This window comes from Mirounga leonina, unplaced genomic scaffold (assembly GCF_011800145.1).
Source record: "Mirounga leonina isolate KUSES-001 unplaced genomic scaffold, KU_Mleo_1.0 Mir_82, whole genome shotgun sequence".
NCBI lineage: Eukaryota > Metazoa > Chordata > Mammalia > Carnivora > Phocidae > Mirounga > Mirounga leonina.
The window spans coordinates 26988047-26998437 of NW_023270825.1; positions in this window are offsets into that span (position 1 = coordinate 26988047).

Consider the following 10391-nt stretch of genomic DNA (forward strand, 5'->3'; position numbering starts at 1 on the left):
ATTTCTGTAAGATTCATGAGGCAGAATTGCTTAGTCAAAGAACATGATATGTAGGTAAGGATTTACATACTTACGTATTTATTTCTGTGTTTCGGTAAATGAACAAAGGAAGCGCCTCATGTTGTCTTTTGCTCAGTGTTCTGGGAAGAGTGCTGAATGGAATTCATGGAATTATTGGGACTGAAGTGGCTTCTGAGGATGGGATCCTTGGCCCTTTGAGGTTGAGGGCTGGCCAGGCTACTGCCCACCACCACATCCGTGGCTATACCTCAGCTCTTCTGAGGCAGGAGGTGGCCAGGGTGCAGAGTTTTCCTTCCTCTCCCCACAGGGTGCCTTTTGATGTGTTGGCCCGTGACCTAGGAAGTCGGAGGAGGCACTTTGCGAACTATCAGAAGAGGTGGAAGTTGCCAGTGAGAATCAACCAGCCTCATTGTGACTGAAGCTAGACCCTGTCCACAGGGGCAGGGCCTGACAGAAATGAAGGAGGGTCAGGGAGAAGCAAATTCGAGTCACCCTTGAACCTTGACAGGGCTTCTCACAGAGGTGAGGAATAACTGTCCCTTTTCCTGGCCTGCCCTGCTGAACTAGTATTTGAAACAAAATGTGGGCTCTTCGGGAGGCCATCTTAGGAGGGCAAGGGGTGCTCAGGTGGGGCCAGTCCTGAGGCCCCAGGAAGGGTCAGGATGATGGCCTGATTTTGGAGTCAGGTGGTAAACATGCGAACAACAGAGACTGGGGAATTGTGCAAGAGAAGGTGAGGTAGGGGTTACCCGAGGGTCCTCAGACTTACCCTCAAGGTAGGGGGTAGGGGGGAGACCTGGGCTCACATCTTGGGCCCGGGGCTGATAGCTGACTGCGTGGAGGCTTGGGGCAAGCCTCTCCTCTCTGAGCCTCTTGCCTCATCTGGAAAATGTGGCCCAAACTCATTTCACCCGGGGTTGTTTTGAGATTTACAGGAGGGAACAGATAGAAAGGCATTCAGCACTCTTCCCAGGACACAGGAGGTGTTTCATAAATAGTAGCTGCATTTATTAGTGGATTAGGAAGCCATGCAAAGAGATAGGGACCAACATCCTCCAGGGCAGTCCCTACATGGGGCCCGGAACCACGACCGAACATGCCGCTGCTGGGTGGGACGTCCCGTCCTGGACAAAGGGCCTAGCATTCTCGCATGGGGACCTGAGCATGGCGTCCCTGTCGGTATTCCTGCCGCTCTGGCTCTCTTTCCCGGGCAAGCACCCTCCACCTCCAGGCAAGTACCCTTAACTGTGACGAGGGTCTTGGGGTCTCATGGACCCGTGGCCCTGGCCGTAGCCAAGAGGGAAAGAGGGGAGTGGTGGTGGCAGTGGGGAAGCTGTAAAAAATGTAAATGGTGCAGTGTGGAGCATGGCTCCAGCTGTCTGGCACTCACCAGAGCTGGCAAGAGCCCGAGGAGGGAGCCCCAGACCCCGGGCGCCTTTTGTCCCTGGTCTTGGCTATGTAAAAGGTGGGGGAAGGGGCAAGAATCCATGGAACTTGTCCATTCATCGGAGCCCCCCTGCTGCCAACAGGTGCGAGAATGGGGGAGGGAGATGCGGACTCTGGCCTGCAAGGTTTAGAAATCAGAATTGCAACTCAGCATGCAGGGGACTGACAAACAGATTCCTCAGGTTCCAGCCTCTAAGGCTGTGAACCTTCAGGCCAGCCAGACCCCATCCTGCTTTGAGTGCGGCCACGAACTGGTTCCCCGCCCCCCAGTTGGCCTCCCGAACACCCCTCTCGCCAGTTCCGAAATCCCAGCTTTGCACGCTCTGCCAAAGAACGCTGCTTCGCCAGGCCTACTCCCAAGCCCGTTTGATTTTCTGAGGTTTTTGTTTGTTTGTTTTTTGTCCTCTCCTCTCTGGCTTCCAGGGCCTTCTCCAAAGCACCACATTCAAGCATTAGATGTTGCTTGGACTGAAGTCTTAGAAAAAGCAGTGTGGGGAGAGAAAGGACTTGGAACCACGCAAACCTGAGTCCCAACCCTGCTCTGCCCTTCCCGGCTGAGTGCGTTCAAGGCAAGTTACTAGCCTTTCTCAGCCCGAGTGTTCTGTAGGTAAAGTGGGAATTCTCTTTGTTCCTACTTCTCAAGGTTCTTGTACAAATTAAATGCTGAATTAATGTTTAGAAAGCTCTTAGCACGGGCGCCTGGGTGGCTCAGTTGGTTAGGCGACTGCCTTCGGCTCAGGTCATGATCCTGGAGTCCCGGGATCGAGTCCCGCATCGGGCTCCCTGCTCGGCAGGGAGTCTGCTTCTCCCTCTGACCCTCCTCCCTCTCATGCGCTCTCTCTCATTCTCTCTCTCTCAAATAAAAAAAAAAAAAAAAGAAAGCTCTTAGCACAATACTTGGCACAGAATAGGTGCTCAATGAATATTAAGTTATTCCCCTTAATAGTCATAGGAAAATAAGGCAGAACCTTCCAGCAGTCTTGTTTCAATTTGTATTTCCCTGTTGCTAGAGAGATTAATCTTTTTTTTATATGTATATTGGCCATTTGTATTTCTTATGTGAATTGTCTGTTCATATCTGCCATACATTTTTCTTTTTTTCTTCTTTTTTTTTCAATATGTTATTTATTTATTTGTCAGAGGTGGGGAGTACACAAGCGGGGGTAATGGCAGGCAGAGGGAGAAGCAGGCTCCCCACTGAGCAGGGAGCCCGATGCGGGGCTCGATCCCAGGACCCTGGGATCATGACCTGAGCCGAAGGCAGCTGCTTAACCGACTGAGCCACCCAGGTGTCCCTAGCATCCAGTTTTCTTTTAGGGTTTTGTGGGGGTTTTTTTGTCTTTGGTTTAATGATTGGTGGGACATCTTTATACATTCTGAAATTCTTTATTAATAAAATTTGCAGATTTTTTTCTTTTGGTCTGTCACTTGCTTTGGCTTTTTTTTTTTAAGATTTTATTTTATTTTATTTTAAAGATTTTATTTATTTATTTGACAGAGAGAGACACAGCGAGAGAGGGAACACAAGCAGGGAGAGTGGGAGAGGGAGAAGCAGGCTTCCCGCGAAGCAGGGAGCCCGACATGGGGCTCGATCCTGGGACTCCGGGATCATGACCTGAGCCAAAGGCAGAGGCTTAACCATCTGAGCCACCCAGGTGCCCCAAGATTTTATTTTTAAGTCATCTCCACACCCAACATAGGGCTTGAACTCACAACAACCCCGAGACCAAGAGTGAGTATTCTACCGACTAAGCCAGCCAGGTGCCCCGCTTTTGGCTTTTTGCTGTTTCTCAACATACAAAGTCTGTTTTTCTTTCTACACGGTGTACGCCCAAATCTGCCCATAAGAGCTGGTCCTCTATAGGCTGTTTTAGTTGGCAGTTTGGGGGCCGCAGTGACTCTCCCCTTCTTGACCAGTGCTCTGCCCAGAGCTTTCTCAGACCCTCCATGGTTCTCTAAACAAATGTGAAACCCTGCCATGGTGCTGTTTGACCATTCCTGCCGAATCCCACTTCTGTCTCCAAATGCACGCACTCCCACCTACTGGTTTCTGGAAGGATCACATCTTTCTTTTACTGGTTGGCTGATTTGGGAAAACTCCAAATCTGACTGAGAAATTAGCAGCTGAATGAGACTTTGGATGTCCTCCATTAACCTTCTGTTTGGGGCCCAGGGCTGACTGGATCTCTCCATACTTCACCATCCCAACCAGTTGCCCAGACTCACATTAACTGACATTCACCTGATGCATTTCTGCGAAGCTGTGTGTAAATTTAATTTGATGGATTATATTTTAATGCTCTAGGAGAGAAGGAAATTAAAAATATTATAAATTCAACTAGCTCGGGGCACCTAGGTGGCTCAGTTGGTTAAGCATCTGCCTTCGGCTCAGGTCATGATCCTGGAGTCTCAGGATCGAGTCCCACATGGGGCTCCCTGCTCAGCGGGGAGTCTGCTTCTCCCTCTGACCCTCCCACCTCTCATGTGCTCTCTCTCTCTCTCTCTCATTCTCTCTCTCTCTCAAATAAATAAATAAAATCTTAAAAAAAAAATAAATTCCACTAGCTCATTTATTGGGCACTGATCATGTGCCATCTACTGTTGAAGAACTTCACATAAAGACCTTATTTAATCCTCATGACAATGAGGAAAGCTCAAATTTCTCCATTTTATAGATAAGGAGCCTGAAGATCAAAGGGGTTATTATGTAGCTTGGCAAGGTCACCCAGCTGGAATGTTGCCAGATTGGGCAAATAAACATTCAGGGGCCGGTTAAATTTGGATTTCATATAAATGAGTAGTTTTTTAGTATAGCATACCTCAAATATTGCATGCAATATTTTTATCTGGCAACCCTATCCGTATGGTAAGTGGAGAATGTGAACTGGAATCCGAGTCTCCTGATTCCGCAGCACCTTCCAGTGGTAAAGACCATGGACTGCTTGCATGGAATTCTTTGAAAAGGGAAGAATCCTCTTGTACTAAGTTTTGGGCTCCGCCTCAGACATGCTGAATAAAATGTCTGGGGGTGGAACATCCTTAAATATCCTCAACCACAAACTCCTACTCCTCAGGGAGTCCTTTGAACTCTGAATTTGGGGAGCACTTTAGTATGTATCCAGCTTGCAGATTTAGATGCCCATATTCAGCTGTCTTGTGGTTGCCAACATTCCTAGTAACTCTTTACAGCTCCTTCAATGATCCATCCATTCAACTCCTTGATAAATATTTCCTGCTGGAGGGCCTGTCCTGCCAGCCAGAGATAGAAAGATGAATTAGACACAGCTCCTGCCCTTGAGGAACTCCTGTTCCACTGCAGGGACTGATACGTAAACAGACACATTAAGGTGGGGGGTGGGTGCTGGGTTGGGCAGCAGGACAATAGAGACCATGGTAGAGGTTTGGTCCAAAGCAGAGGGGGTGGGGGAGGGAGCAGTCAGATAAAAGTTCCAGGAGACTGGCTTCAGTCAAGTCTTGAAGGGTCCATAGTTTTGTTTTCCTCTAAAGGGATATGACACAGGATAATGGATATAAATTCTAGCCAGTGGTTATGTTTTGCAATAAGAGATAAATTCGGATGAAGAAGAAAGTGAACACAAGGGCTCCAGAGTCAGACCTCTTGGTTACATGCAAGTTTCTCCACTTATCGGTCATGAGACCATGGCCATGTACTAACCCATCCTCTCGATGCCTCAATTTGTCTTCTGTGAAATGGGGATGACAACATTATCTACCTCATTGGTTTGGTGTCCAATTAAGCAATCCATATAAAATGCCTAACATAGCTCCTGAAAAGTAGTTAAGTATGCAATGGAGGTTCACATCGACAATTTCCCCTTCTCTACTAGATCTTTCCTTCACCCTAAAAATGTATTGAAATATCTTTCCATCCTTGACCTCGTATCTTCCTCTGTTGGTATATTATTTGTTCCTTTTTTATGGTACAACTCAGAAAGAATCACCTATTCCTAATTGCCTATTTCCACTTTCTCACCTCCTCTCTCCTGAACCCGCTCCATGGAACCTGCTCTTGGCAAGGTTGCTGATAAGCTTCACAATGCAATTCCAGTGGGCAATTCTGTTCCTGTCTCTGTAACCCCATAGCAGTATTCAACACAGTTGACCTGGCCATGCCTCATGAAGTGCTTGCCTGCTTCCCTTGGCTCCCAGGACACCACACTCACCTGGCTCTCTCCTCCTCCTTCCCTGCTGCTGCTTCTCCATCTCCTCTGCTGGCTCTTCCTCCTCCTGTCGTGGTCCTCCTGCTAATGTTGTTGTGTAAGTCCTGCAGGGCTCAATCCTCTGACCTCTTCTCTCTTGTCTATATTCACTTCTTAGGTGATCTCTTGTAATCTACTGATTTAAAATCCCACCTTCTGATGATTCCCACATTGATAGCACCAGCTCGTATCTCTCCTGAACTCAAGACAAAATAGCCGATTGCCTATGTAACATCACCATTGGGTGTCCAGTAGGCATCTCTGATTCAGCCTGTCCATAAACAGACTCATGACTTACCACCTGTCCCTACCCAGAATCTGTTCTTCCTTCAGAGTTTCCCATCCCCATAAATAGTACCATCATTCACTCGGTTGGTCAGGCCAAAAGCCTTAGAATCACTCTTGATTCCTCTTTCTCTCATTCCCCACACCCAAACTCAAATTCTGTCCATTATAGTTTCAAAATACATCCCAAATCCGATACTTCTCACTTCCTCTGAAGCAAGTGTCATATGGGGAAGCTGCCTTGGGCCTTTGAACCAGCTACACTGCAGGTGTTTTGACCTTGTCAGCCCATAGGATACATTTCAGATGAACTGATCACTCTTGAGTATTTTTTTTTTAATTTTTCACTTTTTTTTTAAAGATTTTATTCATTTGACAGAGAGAGACACAGTGAGAGAGGGAACACAAGTAGGGGGGAGTGGGAGAGGGAGACGCAGGCTTCCCATGGAGCAGGGAACCCTATGCGGAGCTCAATCCCAGGACCCTGGGACCATGACCTTGAGCCAAAGGCAGACGCTCAATGACTGAGCCACCCGGCGCCCCTACTCTTATTTTTACACACTGTTTCATCTTTTTTTTTCTTTTTAAAGATTTTATTTACTTATTTGACACAGAGAGCGAGCGCACACACACACCAGCAAGGGGAGTGGCAGACAGAGGGAGAGGGAGAAGCGACTCCCTGTGGAGCAGGGAGACCCATGGACTCTGGGATCACGACCTGAGCCAAAGGCAGATACTTAACTGACTGAGCCACCCAGGTTCCCGTTTCATCTTTTTTAAGAACGTTCACATTGCTCAGTAATTTCTTGTGATGGCTATGAACTGCAGGTCCACTTTACCATCCTAATTTTATGTACAGGAAAACTGGGGGTTAGAGGATTAACTTCATTAATTCCAAAGTGTTTACTGAACACCTTCTATGCACCAGGCACTGGGCTGGGTGATGCAGGATATGAGGATCACTAGGCAGGCATGCAGGGGTGAGAGGCAGGAATATTCTGTCTATAACTGAGGTGTGAACCAAGAGTTGAGAGAGCCAGAAGGTGATGTGATTGTTTCTATATCGGGAGACAACTTTGTGAAGGTTTTATTGTGTGGGTAACATTTTTTTTAAAAAACCCACTTTAAACATACAGGCTCTTTTATTCTTTCTATTCCTTGCATTCCTAATTCCTACAGATTCCAATTATTTTCAATGGGTGCATACTTATGCACACACAAACATGCATTGTAAAAACAAAATATGGACTATGCCTTTTTTTTTTTTTAAAGATTTTTATTTATTTATTTGACAAAGATAGACACAGTGAGAACAGGAACACAAGCAGGGGGAGTGGGAGAGGGAGAAGCAGGCTTCCTGCAGAGCAGGGAGCCTGATGTGGGGCTCAATCCCAGGACCCCGGGATCATGACCTGAGCCAAAGGCAGACACTTAACAACTGAGCCACCTTGGTGCCCCTGGACTATGCCTTCTTTTAAACTTAACCATATTTTGGGGTTTTAAAAAATTATTTATTTATTTATTTTAGATTTTATTTATTTATTTGAGAGAGAGACATAGTGAGAGAGAGCACAAGTGGGGAGGAGAGGGAGAAGCAGGCTCCCCACCGAGCAAGGAGCCCGATGCGGGACTCGATTCCAGGACCTGGGGATCATGACCTGAGCCAAAGGCAGATGCTTAACCGACTGAGCCACCCAGGCGCCCCAAACTTAACCATATTTTGGCTATATCCAAGGATATTCATTGCTGCATTCTATGTATTAGCAAGAGAATATAGCCCACTAAAATGTCTATCAGGAGGGAACTGGATAAATAGTTCCTCTTTAGGTGGCATATTTTATAGTGGGAAAAACCAAATGAGATAGGTATATATGGTATGGAACAATCTCCAAGCTACACTACAAAGCGTAAAAAGCTAGGGTGCCTGGGCGGCTCAGTCAGTTAAGCGTGAGACACTTGATTTTGGCTTAGGTCATGATCTCAGGGTCATGAGATAGAGCCCCATGTCAGGCTCCATGCTCAGGGGCGAGTCTGCTTGAGCTTCTCTCTCTCCCTCTCCCCCTCCTACTCCTGCCTGCGTGCTCTCTCTCTCTCAATAAATAAAATCTTTTAAAAAAAAAATAAAGTGTATGGGTGCCTGGGTGGCTCAGTCGTTAAGCGTCTGCCTTCGGCTCAGGTCATGATCCCAGGGTCCTAAGATCGAGCCCCACATCGGGCTCCCTGCTCAGCGGGAAGCCTGCTTCTCCCTCTCCCACTCCCCCTGCTTGTGTTCCCTCTCTCACTGTGTCTCTCTCTGTCAAATAAATAAATAAAATATATATATATATTTTTAAAGATTTTATTTATTTATTTGACACAGAGAGAGAGAGGAATCACAAGTAGGCAGAGTGGCAGGGAGCTGCAGAGGGAGAAGCAGGCTCCCCGCTGAGCAAGGAGCCCGATGTGGGACTCGATCCCAGGACTCTGGGATCATGACCTGAGCCGAAGGCAGACGCTTAACGACTGAGCCACCCAGGCGCCCCAAATAAAATATTTTTAAAAAATAAATAAATAATTTTTAAAAAGTGTAAAAAGCAAGCTGCAAGACAGTGTTTAAAGGAAAAGATGGGTGTGTGTGTGAGAGAGAGAGAAAGAGAGAATAATAATCACACATATCAATCTGTATATACATAAAACATTTCTGGAAAAATTCCTAAGAAACCATGAACAGTAGTTGGGATGTGAGACAGACTTATTTTTCATTACATACCCTGTCATCCTGTGTGAATTTTTTTACCATGCGTTAAAAAAATTTTTTTTCTTTCTTTTTTTTTCTTCTAGTAATCTCTAAACCCAATGTGGGGCTCGACCTCACAACCCCAAGATCAAGAGTTGCATGCTCTTCTGACTGGGCCAGCCAGGTGCCCCAATTAGCTAGTGTTTTAATTGAAAAATTTAAACTGAACACCTTCTATGTGCCAGGCACTAGTTAACTGGGGAGCCTGGCTGGTTCAGTCAGAAGAACATGCAACTCTTGATCTTGGGGTTGTGAGTTTGAGCCCCACATTGGGTGTAGAGATTACTAACAAAAATAAACTTTTAAAAAAGCCTAGTTAATTAAAGACAAACTAAACAATATAGCATGGCCATTTTTTCCATTTACTGTACATTATATATAGTATAACTCTCATTGCCATTTACTGTTTAGATATTTCACATGTATTAACTTACTATTTTCCACAACAACCCTCAATCATTATTCCATTTCACAGATAAAGAAACTGAGGCAACTTGCCCAAGGTCACACAGATATTAGGTGGTGGAGCAGGAATTTGAACCCATGTGACCTGACTCTGAAGTCCATGCTCTTAACCATCTTGTGATGACACCCCTCTCCCGTTAAGGGCCGCAAAGTGTAGTCTACAAAGTGATTGTGTCACACTTTATCTAACCACTCCTCCTCTGATATGCATTCTGGTTGCTTCTGGGATTTGGCTATTACCTACCATGCTGCAGAAACACCCTTGTGATTAACCCTTCGTGTTCTTGGGTAAAATATATTTATAAGAGAAGTCCGGGAAGTGAAACCACTGCATCATCTAATATTTGGTAGTATTGCCAAATTACTTCCCATTGTTTTACTTCACCAGTGTGTTCTCCCCTTGCCTACGTATGAGAATGAGGAAGTAGCCCAGAAAGGGGAAACTCGTCCCAGATAAAAACAGAGTGTGAGCAGAGACACTGACCTGTGTGTTTTGTGAAATTGTCTAGCTCGTCTTTGTTCAGCAAATATTTATTGTGCCCTTCCTGAGTGCGTTTGGAGAATGGAGACAGTCATGGCGAACACACAGACATGGGCCATGCCTTCACGGGGCAGACAGTCTGTGGACAGAGGCGTTAATGAAGTAAACACACAGAGTGAAAATGTAACAACAATGTGCAGTAAATGCTATCAGGCGAGAAAATGGAGTGCTGTGGGAGGGAGTAACCGAGGCTTTCTCTAGAGAGGGTGGTCAGGAGAGGAACTTCTGGGGAAGAGACGTTGTTACGCTGAAAACAGAAGTTAAGAGTAGAAATTAAGAGAAGAGTTGAGGGGAATAAGGCTATTTCCTGGCCCCTAAAGAAGTTGGGGGAACCTGGGTGGCTCAGTTGGTTAAGCGACTGCCTTTGGCTCAGGTCATGATCCTGGAGTCCCTGGATCGAGTCCCTGGATCGAGTCCCTGGATCGAGTCCCACATCGGGCTCCCTGCTCGGCGGGGAGTCTGCTTCTCCCTCTGACCCTCCCCCATCTTGAACTCTCTCTTTCTCCTTCTCCCCCAATCAAAAAAAAAAAAAAAAAAAAAGTTGGAGCGATAGGTGGGGCCAAGGCCCTAGAGCCTTTTGGGGGTTTTTTGGCCCTAGAGCCTTTTTGGGGGTTTTTGGGCCCTAGAGCCTTTTTGG